General features: G+C 48.2%; 1 long non-coding RNA gene across 1 annotated transcript in view; it reads left to right on the forward strand.

The window, feature by feature from the left end:
• The first annotated feature begins 6,630 nt into the window (after nucleotides 1-6,630).
• The window catches only part of LOC143442620 (uncharacterized), a 152,880-nt gene continuing 143,101 nt past the window's right edge, over nucleotides 6,631-16,409 (forward strand). Inside the window, exon 1 of the long non-coding RNA XR_013110936.1 lies at nucleotides 6,631-7,170. This is a non-coding gene — a long non-coding RNA (uncharacterized LOC143442620). The remainder of the gene's footprint in view (nucleotides 7,171-16,409) is intronic.

The raw sequence follows: 16,409 nt of genomic DNA on the forward strand, positions 1-16,409 counted from the left end.
CATGATCACCATTTCTGCTTTTCACACAGGAAGCTACCCATTCCCATTTTTCACACAATCTTAGAAAATACAATCTCTTTCATATGTGGGAATACAACTTTATCCTCCATGATTCCACAAACCACCAAAAAAATATCAACTGCTACAATGATGCTAGCGCATAGACACAGGGTAGCAACCTGGATTTTAGCTACAATGATGCTAGCGCATAGACACAGGGTAGCAGCCTTCATCGGTTTGGGCTATTTGCTGTTATAGCTGGCTTTCGGATGGAGATTTGGGGACAGGACATCTGGAGATCCTGGGCAACTTGGGTGAGTGAATTTGTTTACTTCCAAAGCATCATTTATCTGTTTTTACGTTCTTAGCTATGTAGTCTTGTCCTTCAAATTAAGCCAGAAAAATGTCGGCTGGATCTCTTGAGGGAGATTTTCAAAAGCAAGCAAAGCTATGATACCCAAGTGTGCTTAGTATCCATTGAAAGAGCTGTAAATGCATGAAACGCCGACTCTCTTGAGAAGAGAGTCAGTGCTAGGTAAAGTTGTGAGAGAAAGGGCCGCATCACAAGAGCCTGAAAGACAAGTCTGGTGAAGTCTGAAGAATATTCCTGAGAGATGGACATCGTGATGATAAAGAGCCCTTAACAGAAGAAATGGCAAATCCAGTTTAATAAAAAAAAAAAAAAAAAAAAAAAAAGTAGTCTTGACTAAGCAAGGGAAGGGGCCACTCTCAGTAGAGCAGGAGAGAGTGGGCCAGGAAACCGAGCCTTTGCACCCCCCGTGTAAAGGCTTAGCAAAGACTTTGGAAGAACTTCTGAGCTTTCTGGGGTCCGTGATGGAGAACTGAACACCTTGGAAAGGGTTGAGAAGAGGCCAGAGAGCTCTGTGTCACCCTAGTGTGACAGGAAAGGTCTGGGCTCAAAAGATCCCCTTGCAGGGCCATGGCTCTAAATGGTGGGGCTGGGCCCATCTGAAACTTGCTAGCTCAGGGATACTTGCTTGAATCATAGCATCTCTCCCTACCCACTAGAATATCTGTGCATCTGTTTTTCAGTTATTTGAATCTCTGCACCAAGCATGCAAAACCCAGCAATTGACTTCTGAAAACCCCACCCTCTCGCCCTGCTCACCTGCCAGGAAGCTTTGCTCGTGCTTCTCTCCTTGTGCAAGCCTCCCTTTGATCTTTCTCTTTTTCTTTCTTTAATTTTTGAACACCAGTGCCAAGTTCATCTGCATATCCTAACCAGCCAATATTCATATCCCGCAATCTGGAGATTCATACGTGTGGCGTCAGGCCAGCCGTGGATGCTGTTGAGTTTCCTCCATGACAACATGTTTTCGAATGCTCTGCCTCATTTGCTGGCCAGGAAGGTTCTCTGGGACATGCAGAAAGAACACTGCATTGCAGGGAGAGACAGAGGCTCCACTGGGTTAAAGCAAACACTCTGTCCAAGGGGTTTTGACTTGCAAAAGGTTTTGATTAGAACTATATATGTGTATTTATATCTACTTGCAAAGTTAAAATAAATAAAACCCCATGCGCATCAGTAGATGAAGATTCTGATGTCTAGAGTTCAGTGAATTGATGTCTTCCTTCTCTTCGCTCCACTCCTCTCCCTTCCCCTCCCTTCCCCCTCTTCTCCCCTCCTTCCTCCTCTCCCTCCCCATTTCTTTTCCCTTCTCCCATTCTCTCCCTTCCCCTCTCTTTCCTCCCCTTCTGCTATCTTTTTCATCTTCCACTTTCTCCCCCTCCCCCACTCTCTCCCCTCCCCCCTCCTTCCTTACTCTTTCCCATTTTTCTATCGATCCCTTTTTTTCCACTCCCTTCCCTCTCCTTTCCCATCTGTCCTCACCCCTTCCCATTTCCTCCTTCCTGAATACTAGCTCGCTCACACTCTCTCCCTCCTCCCCTCCTCCTCTTTGTCCTCTTCCTTTTCCTTCCTGCCTCTTCCTCTTTCTCTATGTAGTATTAGTGATTGAACCCAGAGCCAGGCACACACCCCATCACTGAGTGATATGCCCAGCTCTCCTGGTTTTTCATTTCTAATATGGTGTTTTACTGAGTTGTCCAGGCTGGTCTTGAACTCACTCTTTCACCCATATTGGCCTTGAACCTATGATCCTTTTGTCCTCAGCCTCCCAGGGACCTAGGGCAATAGGCCTATAGCCACCAGACCTGGCTTGAGTTGGTTTCTGTATCCCTTTGCCATAAACATCTTACTATTGGTTGCCTGTGGTATTTCTGTACATTTTTAGCACTTTCTTACTTCCTAGTCCTCTAAGATGGTCAAGACTCATATTTTTCTGGCCCTTGTGCCAGATTCAGCCAATTCCCCAAGTCTCCCTGGTATATTATATAGGACAATAGTATTAGAAACCACCCATGGGTCTGGTACTTCTTGGTCCTGGGGTATCTTTGAATCTTGTCCTTCATAGTGTAGTCAGCAGAGATGTGTATGTGCAGTAACCTATTGTAAAAACGTATTTATGTGTGTGTGTTCATATCTGTATCTGTCTCCTTAGCTTAGCACAAGTTTCTACTGCTACATCTGGAAGTTTTTAAACTAGAACTGTGTGACTCCATCCATTTCACAGCGGTAAGGAGTTAACACGGACTTCACTCTGCTCCTCCATATTCCTCAGGAATATTGACTAATGCTATTGTGGTGGTTTGGATATGCTCGGCCCAGGGAGTGGCACTGTTGGGAGGTGTGGCCTTATTGGAGTAGGTGTGGCCCTGTTGGAGTGGGTGTGGCCTTGTGGGTGTGGGCTTTCATCCCCTTGTTCTAGCTGCCTGGAAGCCAGTATTTTGCTAGCAGCCTTCAGATGAAGATGTAGAACTCTCAGCTCCTCCTGCACCATGACTGCCTGGATGCTGCCATGGTTCCGCTTTGATAATGGATTGAACCTCTGAACCTGTAAGCCAGCCCCAATTAAATGTTGTCCTTTGTAAGACTTGCCTTGGTCATGGTGTCTGTTTATAGCAGTAAAACCCTAACTAAGACAGCTGTTAAAGAGATAAGTACCAAGGATCGGAATGAAAAGCAAGAGCAGAAGAACCAACAGCTACAGAAACCCACGCCAGGCTCAGGTACCATTTTGAGAGGATGGCAATCCTCTCCTGCCATGGGTCCATGGCTCTCTACTTTAAGAGTGGTCTGCTGGAGAAGCTAGGCTGAGGTCCTCTCCTTGGGACTCTGCGCTGCAGACCTGAGGAGGCCAGTCACCTGCACCATTGATCTTCACTTCACCTTTGTCCAAGTTTTCCTGTAAAGCAAGGGATGGGCCAGTTGTGGCTGTAAAATGGAACCAGTGACCTAACCTTTCTGCACTGCCACTGGTACCCAATGGATGCCACTCAGTACGAGATAGGAGCCAGGTAGCCAGGGACAACTTTAGAGCTTGCTTGGAGCTTGTGATTTTAGTGGGGGACAGTTTGTTGTATAGAAGTGTGAATTCTGGATTTAGGAGAGGTCTAGGCACCACTTCCATTGCCTCCTCTCTCCTCTAACTCCACGTGGTGGTTTGAATGAGAACCATCCTTCACAGGATTTGAACACTTAGTCCCCACTGGTGGTGCTGTTTAAGGGATGTTATGGAGATTTAGGAGAGCAGCCTTGCCAGAGAACGGACATCACTGAGGGTGATATTCAGGGGGTTTATAGCATCACCCCCACTTCCGGTTCTTTCTCTCTGCTTCTTGTTTGTGGATGAAATGGTATCAGCCAGTTTCCTACCCCTGCTACCTCGTCTGCTGCGCCAAGCCATTTGTTCTCCATTATGAGGATACTATCCCTCTAAGCTACAGCTAAAATAAACATTTTCTTCCTTAAGTTGCTTTTGGTCCTTTTTCTTTCTTTTTTTAATCACAGCAACAGAATAGCAACTAACACACCCCCATGATTCTTATCTTGAGGAACATATAGGAGACCTGTCATTGTGTGTATGTATGTATATATGGATGCATATGCTTATTGCACTTATTGCCACCTTCCTTGCGTGTAACCCTTTAATACAGTGCCTCATATTGCGGTGTCCCCTCAACCATACAATTATTTTTGTTACTACTTCATGACTGTAGTTTTGCTACTGTTCTAAGTCATGATATAAATGTCTGATCTTCTGGATATCAGCTATGTGACCCCTGTGAAATGGTCGTTTGACTTCCCCAAAGATTCCCACAGGTTGAGAACAGCTGACTTACTGGCTCTTTAGACATTCCCTCATTTAAGCCTCTTGAGTCTTGGGATCATAGGTGAAAGCGCCACCACTCCTGGCTTTCCCTTGTCCCGTTAATTATGCATGCCTTGTCTCTGAGTGTGATGGTTACTGCTGCAGAATCTAGGATCACCTGGGAGACAGGGTTCCAAGCATCCTGTGGGAGAGTCCCTTGGATATGTCAATTGGTATGGGAAGACCCATCTTACTTGTGGGCAGGACCATTCCCTGGGCGGGGTCCTGGACTGTCTTAACAGGGAGCAGCAGGGTGAGTTTACCCCTCTATTCTTTGATTGTGGATGTGGTGTGAACAGCTGCCTAAAGCTCCTGCTGCCTTGTCTTTTCCACACAAGGGACAATACTTGAAATAATGAGCTAAAAAAAAAAAAAAAAAAAAAATCCATTCTTTTCTAAGTTGCTAAAAACAAAACAAACCCAACCCCTTTAGTATATATAAAAAAACCACCCTGAGATAAACAAACAAACACACTCTGAAATCAACCAGACTCAAAATATATACATCTCAGTGAACTTCTGAACAGATGGAATAGGCATTCTGAGTTGTGGAGATCAACAGGGAAATTTCCACTGCCATTTCCTAATATATTTTTATGTGCTTACCCACCACCAAAAAATAGAAAAAAAAGGTTTGGAACTAGAAAAGTAATTAGTTTTACATCATCTTTCGTAATTGTGACCATTAGCTACAGTTGGTTCTTTCTTTGTATTTTGGCCTTCTTCGTGTTATTCTGTGCCCATATGCACTTGTTTACACATACACATGGAGCTTTGGCTAGGTTCCTCACATGAGGCAGATGACACGGCTTTTTCTTTCTGAGATTATGTGGCCTTGCTTAATATTATCCACTCTAAGTCCATCCATTTTCCTGCAAAAAAATTGAAATTTCAGTCTTCCTTAGAGCTGAATAGTATTTCATTTTGTATATGTACCAGATTCTCATTATCCATTTATCTGTTGTTTGACATCTAGGCTGAGTCCAGGTTTTTTTTTTTTCTGTAGCAAATAAAGCAGCAGTAAACACAATGTGTGTGCATGTGCGTATGTGTGCGATCATGTGTGTGTGTGATGTGTTGTGTGTGTGGCATGTGTGCGTGTGTGTGTGGTGTGTGTATGTGTGCGCACACACGTGTGTGCATGCCTCCAAGTATGTGTGCACTCTATGGTAGGATATGGAGTTCTCTGGGCATATACCCAGGAGTAAAGTTTTGGGTCATATGGCAGTTCTATTTTCAATTTTTTGAGAAATCTCCAAACTGATCTATCTGCACAATGGCTGAGTTAGTTACCCCTCCCACCAAAGTGAGTAAGGGCTCCTCTCTGTGTCCATCCTCTCCAATATGTCCTGATAGACTTGTTGACAATGGTAATTCTCATTGGGGTGAGATGGATCTCATCAGAGTTTTATTTCGCATTTCTTTTATTATCTATTTGAGTTTCCTTTCCTCCTCTCTCTTTCCTTTCTCTCTCTCTGTCTATTCAGTTCAATTACCCATTTTTTGAGACAGGGTTTCTCTGTATAGCCCTGGCTGTCCTGGAACTCACTCTGTAGACCAGGCTGGCCTCGAACTCAGACATCCACCTGCCTCTGCCTCCCAAGTACTGGGATTAAAGGCGTGCGCCACCACTGTCCAGCCAGTTGCCCATTTCTTGATTGGCAGTTTTACCTCATTGGCATTTAGTGTCTGCATTTCTTTGTAAATTCTAGATATTAGCTCCTTGTAGCTGGCACAGATGTTCTCCCTTCTGTGGGCTGTCACTTACCTCCACAGATCCCTTTGCTGTCCTGAGCCTTTTGTTTTCATGTAAGCCTCATTGGTTGATCCTTGGGGTTTGTTCCTGTGTTGTTAATATTCTATTTAAAATGTTCTTGCTCACCCCAGCATTTTGAAGAGTCTTTCCTATGTTTTTTTTCTAGAAGTTTCAGTGTTTCAGACTCTAAATTAAGATCTTTGATCAATTTGAATTGATTTTGTACAAGATGAAATATACAATCCAGAGTATGTTTTTGTCTCCTTTGTCAAAAATTAAATGGTTGCTTAGTGTCAGTTGCTTTTGACCGTATTTTATCACAGCAATGGAAAAGAAACTAAGGCTGTGACTTCTTCAGAAGTTGAAATAAACTCCCTTTTCTCCTCAGTTGCAACAGAAAAAAAAAAACCTAGAACAGAATGGAATCTCTCTTTGTTGGAGAAAGTCTGCAAAGGGAGGCAGCTGTGGCGACCCCACCCTTTGCCAATTGTTCCTTGAGTATAAGGAGTAACAAGACAGAACTACAACTCCCAGGATACCACCCAGCTAATCGACCCCCTTGCTCCGCCCTCTGGCCACGCCCACCAGCCTGTCGCTATAAATGGGGCGGAATGGCCCAACGGCGCGCAGAGCCCAGTGGTGGCGCTGAAAGTGATCGGTTCCCGTTGCTTCGGGTTGTACGCCGTGGCTCGGCGCCTCCAGAGCTTTGCTGCCTGGCGAGCGTGCTCCCTGTACCACAAGGTCCCAGTCAGACCTACAAACCCGAGGCTTCTGTAGGATATTCTGGATTCGCCATAGGAGTTTCTCCTAGCGCGGATTGTGTGTTTGCGCTGGCGATGCTCATAGAAGAAAGACGCAGAGCTGTTCTAGGAGGCAGGATGCACCGGTCAGAACCCTCGGTGGCCTCCGCCCGCTGCTCTTGGCGCGGTCCGCTTCTGGAAACCGCGCTGCAGCCGCCTGGGAGGCGAGGCGCGCGATGTCCGCGCTACCCACGCGGGGCCGCAGCACAGTGGCCGCACTTTGGCTTTGGGCGCTGGATAGACAGTGGGGTAAAGAGTGGGGGCTCCAGGTCCCCTAAAGTGGATTACTTGGTGCTTATCAATTGGATTTAGAAGACTCACGACCTGGTCTCCATCATCCGTGGATTGTCTTTTCACCTCCCAGCCGCTCCTCCACCTGGAGGTAAGTTTCCCTGCGGTGCGCAGTTGTGGATTTAATTTGCCCTTCTCCAGGCTTGTGTTGGTTTTTGGAGGTTTCGGAATTGGAATTTTCGTTCTAGTTGACGCTTAGGAAGTCATTTTAGCAACCCTCAGGTGGACTCTACCAGCTCAGATCTCTGTAGTCAGCGGCCGTTCTGGCTCATCGTCCCGTCCTTCAGCCTGCGTCATGAACAAGACATTGGTTACCCCGCGCGGGCACAGAGACTTTAACTGAGGAAGCGCCTGCCTTCTTGGCATTTGCCTTTTGGCGGGTTTGGTCCTCCGGGACCCTTTGCTTTGCGAGCCATGCCTCTCCAGGCAGCAAGAGGCTCACTGGGCTGGGGAGCGGTGGGGGCGCTTGGTGGATACTGCAATATTTGCAAGACTGGGCTGCCATGGAGTTGATGGTGGGATGAGTATTGGCCACCGTGTGAGTAGAGTTTTCCAGGGCAGGAATTTGGTCCAGTGTGTGTACCCCTCCCCCTTTTCCTTTTGGTGCGGCTTGAATCATGAAGAAGACTTTTGGCTTAGGTCTTGAGACATAAACGTAAATGAAAGGAATCTGTACTTAATAGCTCTCTCTCTCTCTCTCTCTCTCTCTCTCTCTCTCTCTCTCTCTCTCTCTCTCTCTCTCCTCCTTGTCCTTTTGTGATTGCATTGTAGTGGGGAGGTTGGTACCTGTCACCATGTCGTCCAAGAGTAGGTGTTTGTTGAATGAATGACTGAGCTACCCCACCCTAAATTACACCAAGTCTCTCTGTTTCCTTTTCTCTCTTCTCCTCGGCTCTCACCCTTAATTCCAGAACTTTCGCCCTGGATGTGGTTTCCTGGGGACACTTTCCAGATATGGGTTTCCTGCTCCCCTCCTCCATCTACCTCTGTCAGCAGTCCTTAGGTGTTCTTTTGGAACGTGTGTGTGTGTGTGTGTGTGTGTGTGTGTGTGTGTGTTGGCTTGTTTCCCACCCAGAACTCCCTCCCAACATAGGAAGCTATTCAGTCAGGGATTGGCTTTAGTAAGTGCCCAGGGACCCTGAGGTCTCAGTCAGCACCTGCTTAGGGAGGGCAGGCTAGGCAGCACAGAACGAAAAAAAAAAAGAAAAAAAAAAACATTGTTTTTTTTTTTTTTTTTAATGAAGTTTTATGAGTCTTGACTGTCCTGCAGAAGCTGGGGCCCTGCTGCCCCTGGCTCCATCCAGGTGCTTTCGTATGCTCAGACTGGTTCTGGATGGTTCCCCAGTGAGAAGTGGTATATCGTACCCAGAACTGTGGCAACGGGATGCTTCCTGCCAGTTGCAGGTTTCTGTAGTTTTTTGTCATATGGGGACAGGGGAGAATGGGTTGGGGAGATATATTCTGTGGGTCCTTGGTCAGTGAGACTGTTTTCAAAGTGCCTCTTCTAGGGACAAATTGGGGGTCTACAATCCACAATATTCACAACTTTGTTTCCTGCTCATGCACCCCCCCCCCCCCCAGTCATGACCCTTGTACTACTACTGAATTCTGCAGCCACCAAGCAATCTTTTGCCTGGTAATTGGTCTACTATTGGACAATTAGGTTTTTCCAAACTTAGCCCCAGCAATCCATCATATGGCAAGGAGGGTCCCTTAGTACCTAAGTATTTCTCTGCCTTTGGGAGGATGCATCTTCTCATGCACGTTTCTAGAAATTGTCCTCTTTAAGTCTGTTGGTTGAGCGTTGGCGAACCATCTCCAAGTGGAAGACATTTCCGAGAGGCCCTGGCGAAGGGCACCACATAGCCTTTCTTTAGGGAGGGGACACAGAGGCACGGGGCTAAAAACCACGAAAAGGTGGCCGAGGGAATGCAAGGCGTGCTTCCTTCTGAAGAGCTGCTCGACACCTCCAGGACTGTTCACTTGAAGATCTCCTGAAAACTACGCTATCAATTGCTTCAGTGACCCCGCAGATCCACGTTTGCTAGGCAGCAAGATTTCAACTGCGGCCTTTTCTTTAAAATTAACCTTCGAATGGAACACTGATCTAGATTTATAGGAAAGCTGCAGATACAGCCTCTCCTGTCTTCTTTCCCCAGCTTCCCCACATGCTAACATCTGGCACACACCAGGGTGCAGTGATCAGGCCCTAGGATACCAACAAGGATCCAGGGCTTCTGACTCACTCATAGGCCTCGTGCAGATTCCGGTTACCCCACTGGTGTTCCGAGTGGGGCCCGATCTCATCCTGTGTGCTACAAAGCCATCTTGTAAAAATGGAGACTGAGGGCGCACGAGAGGTGGCTTTTGTTCCCGGAAGGCCTGAAATTGAGAGGCCATCTCCAGTTCCTACCCATCCGCACTCACTTATCCTGTCTGATAGCTGCTGAACAGGATCAGGACACTCCTAGCCCCGAGGATCTCATGGGAGGCCCAGATTCACAATGGAAGGACCATCTCTCTGTCCCCCCACTCCACCGAACTTCCACCAGGCATGTTGTTGAGTGAAAATTGGGTTATTAACCGATCTGTCCCAACACGTTTCTGGAGGCAGGAGATGGCTAACATCCGGTGTGCGTGAGAGGAGCCGACGAGCAGCCTGCTCCGTGGTTGAGAAGTACACGGTGCAGCGCTTGCGTGGGTGACTCACAGCACAGGAGTGGCAGGTGTGTCAGGCCCCCAGCGTGCAAACCTAGCTGAGGCCGCATTTCCTGGTCACCTGGGCAGAGCTCACCTCAGAGTGGATTGAAGAGGTTATGGTTAAGAGAGTCCGTCTTTCTGTAAGAGATTTCTTTTGGGGGCTAGGGGACCCAACATGAAGGAAGGACTTTGGAGATGAAGGCCTTCAACATTTGAGAAGGTTGATTCTTGGCTTGCTGAAGCCTGTGTATCATCTCTCCTTAGTAAAGGTCCTATGGTGACTAAATTCATTTTTCTCTTCCTCCAGGAAGCCTTCCTGGCTTTCTTGCCCCACATATCTCCTCCGCAAGCCTTGTGCAGCTTAGGGCTGCCTGCTTCTGGCATCACTCCGCTTTCCTACCCTGGAGTGGCTGGTGGCACAGAATGTTGATGGTATCTGGGTGAGGTTCAGCAGTTTGGAGGTCCCTTCAGTCTCAGGAGGACATACTTACGAGGTCTGCCTGTTGGACTTGATTTTTCTTTCAGGATCCTGAATGTCCCCACCACCTGTACTGTTTGATTGGTGTTTTTTTTTTTTTTTTTTTTTTTTTTTTGATAGCATCTCGCTCTGTAGCCCAGGCTGGCCTTGACCTTGAAACAATCCTCCTGCCTCAGCTTACCACATCCTGTTACCCTGCAGTTTGTAGTGGGAGAAATCTCCGTTCATTACTACTCTTACTCCTGATGCAAGGCCCAGGCATTTCCTGTTCCCAGCCTACTACCGTGAGGGTCATCACAGGAAGTATTAGGGGAGGGGGCGGGGGCATTGACTAAACAGCCTTGGGATGGGCACCGGGGGTCGGGGGAGGGGGTGTCTCCATACTTGCACTGTCCCTCTTCTCAGGGACTCAACCTTGAACCCCAGCCCCAGCAATCCAAGAAGCCACAGCTCTTCCTGGATCTACCCGGGTCCGGTTCAGACTGTCCCCAGCCCTCTGCAATGTGCCTTCAGATTGTGGCTTGCTTGAGGACGAACGGTCTGGAGAACTTGCTTAGCCATGTCCCCCGCTTCTCCCAACTTAGTTCTGTTTTGATTTGTCTGGGGCTCAGGAGGCAGAGGGGTGGACTGTCTTTCTTATATGCTCACCAGGAGATTATACCGGAGACATCTGAAGGCAGGAAACAACTGCTTCTTGGCCAGCTGAAGCCCAAGTCCAGCCTTGTCCCCACCTGAAGCTTCTTGGCCACAAGCCCCTTTGCTCCTCCTCCTCCAGGCAGCCTCTGTTGGCTCCCTTTCTTTCTTGTCATTTGTTGGTATTGTGGTTTGTTTGTTTGTTTGTCTTTTGAAGAGACCTCTCAAATTTGAGTGTCCTTTGTCCGCAGCGAGACAGATGGTTGTGCTGTGGGTGGGTATGTAACAGGAAACTCTTTTGTGGCCTTAGATCTGCAGTCCTTCTCCCCTGTGTGAGGCCCTGGAATCTTAGAAGGTGCCCCCAGCTAGGCTTCTTTGCACAGTTGTCCATGCAGACCACTGTGTCCTTTGGTTATGACTATGTCAACAGCAAGGTCCCCATGGAGCCAGTAGCATTTTCTATACCAAATTATCCTTTTAATGTTGGGATAGGTCCTTCCTGATGTAGCCCAGGCTGACCTTGAACATACCATTCTCTTGCTTCTGCCTCTGAGTGCTGGGGTCAGAGGCCGGAGCTTCCACTCCTGTCCTCACCGCCCCCTCCGCCCCCAACTAGCAGCCTGGCGACCACACCGATAGAACCTGGAGTTCACAAGAGGATGAGATTTGCCCCTCTTGTGTGAATATCTTCCCTTCAGTCAGGCTGCTGGCTAAAATGTGCTCTGCTCAAAAATCCCTCAAGCTTTGCTTCCTAGACTGAGTTTGTAATGCCTGGGGTGGGGGGGTGGTGGTGGTGGTGGGGCCCATACAATACCATTCCTGTTTGGTTCTGTGAAAGCCCCAAAGCCCAGAGGAATCCTGCAACCTGCAAGAATGCTGAAGTAGCAAGTTTCCATCCAAGAATTCTTCCTGTCCCGTGAATCATCGGCTCCTCTTCCCTGAGTCGGTTTGTCGCTACAGGTTTTTGCACAGGAGTCTTGAATCCAGGTGCCTTAGTGTGTGGCTAGACAGAAGTGGCTGTGTTTGGGGGTGGGGGTGGGGGGCATAGACGGGGGAGGGGCTGGGGTTCCACAATCCTAGAAATAGATCAAACCTCTTCCATTGCCAGCCCACCCCACCTTCTGAGCGGCTGAGCTAATCTTTGGTGTCTCTTGCGCATCCACTTCTTTGGCCTACAAGCGGGCCTCTGACCTCTGACCTCACTTAACTTGATCAATCTGTTTTCCTTTGTCTTCACTGCACTGGGAAGCCTGGGATGGGAGAGCTAGCCTTGTCTGCCTTCCAGTTCCAGCTGGCATGCTCTGTGAGCCGTCTACGGAGCATTCGCTTCACATGACACATTTCCAGTCACACGACTGTGGGCTTTCCCTCTGCTTCAGACTGCAAATACAGAGTGCTTGCTGGATACGCCCTTAGACACTTCCGCTACTCCTTTGGCTCCTCCTTTTCTTGCCCGTGGCCTCTCATGGTCTTTGGTGTCAGTGAGAAGCCAACTTGAAGGAGGGGATCTGCCCTGATTTACTTATAGAAGTAAAGGTGTTGGGGGATGCTGGCTTTTCAGGGTTTCCTTTGTATTCAGAAGGTGCTCAGAACCATTAGGTGACTATCACTGTGTCTGCAGACCTGACTTCTTAACTCATTAAAAAAAAAAACAAAAACCAACCATTATTTTATCATAATAAAATATGCAGAAGGTAAAACTTACCATCTTTGTCTTTTGTTTTTTCTATGTACAGTTGTGGCACTTGGTCTGTGCACTGCTCAGTGGTCACCCTCCTTCCACAGAGAGCATTTGCCCAAACAGAAACTCCATGTTCACAAAGCACCAACTTCCTGTTTCCCATCTTCCTGGCCCTGGAAACCCATCTATCCTGTCTACGACCTTGACTGATTGCTAGTCACTTAGCACGATGCCCTCACGTTTATCCTTGCTGTAGCAACTTGTGCCCATTGCTTTTCTTTCCCGAGTCCCAACGTCACCTCCTTCTGCTGAGGCCGTCCAGCCACGGTGAATAACGCGGTCGCCGTTCAGGGTGTGTAAATATTCATCCAGGTTCCTGCTTCCAGTCCTTTGGATCTGTAAACAGAAGCAGAATTACTGGATCAAGTCGTGATTTTATGCTTAATTTTTTTTTTTCAAGATCCACCCTGCCTTCCCCTGTAGCTATACCCTTTTGCTTGCTAGCGATTGATGGTGCACACTTTCTAGTTCACACTTGTATTTCTTTCTTTTCTCTCCCTCTCTCTCCCCCTCACATCCTCTGGGGTACCTGTAGCCTGAAGGAAGCAAACTCCATTAGGAGTTAAATTCCCCCCAAGGAACCCGGGGACAGCAGAGTTGCTCTGGGGTGGCCCCAGCTCTGCGTGCACCATGGTTGTCCATCTCTGGATGGCAAGGCTAGGTGGCCTAGTGTGCTCCTGAAGTCTTACTATGTGGGCTACACTTCTCTGGTGCTCTCATGCCCATGTCCCATTTGACATTACCCTCAGCTCGGTGACAGTCGGGTGTCACCCTCCCTGACAGAGGAAGGCCTCAGGCACAGATAAGTGTAGCCAAAGTTGTTTACCTAGACTCAGCAGAACTCATTTGATCTGAATTCCTAACCTTGCAGAGCTGGGAAAGCAAGCTGTTTGGAAATCATCTGATACAGAGGTGTGGGGACAGGAGGGGAGCATTGTCTCACTGTTTAGCGGAACCTGGGGTGAGTCCTCTCTACCTGCTTGCCCCAGAGCCTTAAATTTTCACGTAGGAACATTGTTGCAAGTGAACATTTTTAGTTACTTTTTACTAATGAGCCCTTTCCTGTACAGCTGGGTGGCCTAAGGGTTAGAGCTTGAGCCCTCTAGCAAGGAGTCAGATTTGGGGGCAGATCCCATGGAAAGCAAGCATTATGGCTGGGTTCAGATGACCTCGTTTCTTCTAGCGTTTTCCTATGCGAGTCCCGAAGGTTCTGCCTGTTCTGGGTTGTGATTAGCTATCCCATGTCAACATCCAGTCTCCAGGTGGGCTCAGACATTTTTGATGAGTAGTGTTATTAGCCCTGGGGCACAGACTGTGCTCAAATACCATGCCCCCCAGCTGTTTGTACCCTCCTCCCTTGTGGTGAGAGGGACACGCTGTGCCCCTGAGGATGCAGCTCTTGGACATTTTAGATCTTTAAATCGTTTCACCTTTACACTTGGGCATCCTTGCGGCTGTTTGGGGATGACGGAAGGAATCAGGCCACACTGTAGAGTTTACCTCTCTTAGCAGGAGAACACATGACTCCCAGTGGCCTCTTCCCAGGGTGAACTCTGTCCCCAACCTCTCCTCTTTGGTCTTTAGACACACATGTTTGTGTGTTAAGTTGAATCTCAGGGTCTGCGGTTGCTGGCAAACCCACCTTGGAGTCCAGGTATTCGGAGGTTTAATTAGATTTCCGAGTGGAAACTAGGGATGTGGTTAACCAGAGGCCTGAGCTGGTCTTGGTTTCTCGCCCCACCCTGACCACTGAGCTGTGTGGGCTTTTCCAGGGTTGGTTTTTCTTGTTATTTAAGTACCTTTCCTGTATCCTGGCCCTCCCTTCTCCTCATTGTTGTGAGGGAAACTGCCCACCCCCCTTTCCAAACCCTTTCTCTAGGCCCTTGTCACCCCAGCAATATATCTGCTTATAGGCAACAGCTTGGGAAAAATGTACCTGTGGCCACATGTGTGGCTCGATGGTCACACTGGCCATATGATGATGTCATTTAGACTTGTAAGACAGACTCAGCCAGGTGCATCATGGTATTGTGGTTCAATCAATTATCCTTTTCCAGGTAGCATCAACTGCCAATCATCCAGGTTCTAGCAGGAAGAAGAATGGGCCAGTCTCTAGTCCTGCCCAGAGGTTACTTCTTTTCATATGTACAAATCTCCACAGTCATGGCTCCATGGAGTGTCCAGCCACCCTACTCCTGTCATTTCTATGACTGGATCTATCTTGCTAGGCTTCTGGGCTTAAGCCCTCATTCGTAAGAAGTCATGTGCTTACCTCGGTAACTGGCTTTTAGCTGCAGGTTTCAGAGAAACTGGTTTGACCCAGCTTAAAATGATCCTAGGTTTCAAACAACTGAGTTTGGGGCTGTGCTTTTGGGGCATTTGTTGATGTCCTTCCCCCTGATTCTTTACATCATCTGTATCCAGCTTCCTTGTTAAGTTTACCTCTGGTGAAGGGCGAGAAGGGCAGCTCCTCAGGCCCCCTGACTGCAGATTTCTAGTGTTAATGTTCATTAGTGCAGACCCTGGGCTGCCCTCTGTTCCCCACTGCAGCTATGGCTAGGAGGTGGATCACATGATCTGTTGGGGCTTCTCAGGTCACGTGCTTCACACCCTGGCTTCCCAACTCCATCAGGACTCTGCAATAGAAGCAGAAGTAGACATGGAGAGATGCCCCTCAACACTTGATGTGACTAACTCGGGCATCAGGACATGACTGAGTACTTGCGACCTTTTGGGCAAAGAAGTCAGGTTTGCTTGTTGTGAACCTGGAGGCAGCTCACGGGAAGCTGGTTGACGAACATGTCCTAGTAGCACCTTCCCCCTCTACCTCTGTGAACCCAAGAGTCTTGTGTTTGCAGGGAGACATTGCCTTGCTCTCCATGGAGTCAGGAGTTTGACTCACTGGTTGCTAAATCCAGCCTTGTCATGTGTCGCCTGTGACTGGCTTCTTTTTCCTCTATGTCTTTGTCACAGAGAGGCATCCCGATGCATTGAATGGCACCTTTTACCTTGGGTTTCTGCAAAGAAGAAAAAGAGCAGCTCCCTGACTGAGAGTATCCACATGCCCTGGCTATTGTTCCCCTGTCCCTTGAGGGAGATGCCTTCTGTCCCTTCCTGGCATTCACAACCGGTAGCCAGGAGCTGGGGCAATGGATTTGGGCAGACTTCTTGCCAGACTCGTGCATTTGGCAGCCTGCAGGGAAGTTGAGAGCCCAGGGAAGCCAGACATGGAGTCAGCGCGGGCGTCGTGGCACAAGTGGCTGAATTGAGACTTTTTTTTTTTTTTTTTTTGGTTCACACGTTCATGTGCCAACTTGGAAGGAGATCTCCCAGGCGCTCTGCATGAGAGAGGCAGCTTTGATCTCCAGGCTGTGGGGCTGGAGGTGGGGGACTCCATATTGGTCACTTGATCCTCACTACACAGGTAGGCTTTGAGGAGCTGTGACTCATGCTCATGGGTTCTGTGAGCCCTTAAAGGAAGCTAGGCAGCCCTGGGAGGTGCTGTCAGCTGTTCTCATTTATCACTGTCAGGGGAGGGTGCATCTCACCATCATGGATAGATTATTTCTGTCTGAAGCTTGAGCAGGGAATGTTTTCTTAAGGGGTGAGGGGGAGAAGAGAGTGTGATTCTTACGTATTGAAGGGGTCTGGGAGGAAAGCAAGTTGTTCCATTTACCAGATGAGGAAACTGAGGCTCCAGGAGCTTTTGTCACTCGTCTGAGTCACCTGGCTAGTCGGTGACAAAGCCTTTTGCCACATGCTTGTAGATATGTGTCCT

The sequence above is a fragment of the Arvicanthis niloticus genome, chromosome 6 (assembly GCF_011762505.2).
Source record: "Arvicanthis niloticus isolate mArvNil1 chromosome 6, mArvNil1.pat.X, whole genome shotgun sequence".
NCBI lineage: Eukaryota > Metazoa > Chordata > Mammalia > Rodentia > Muridae > Arvicanthis > Arvicanthis niloticus.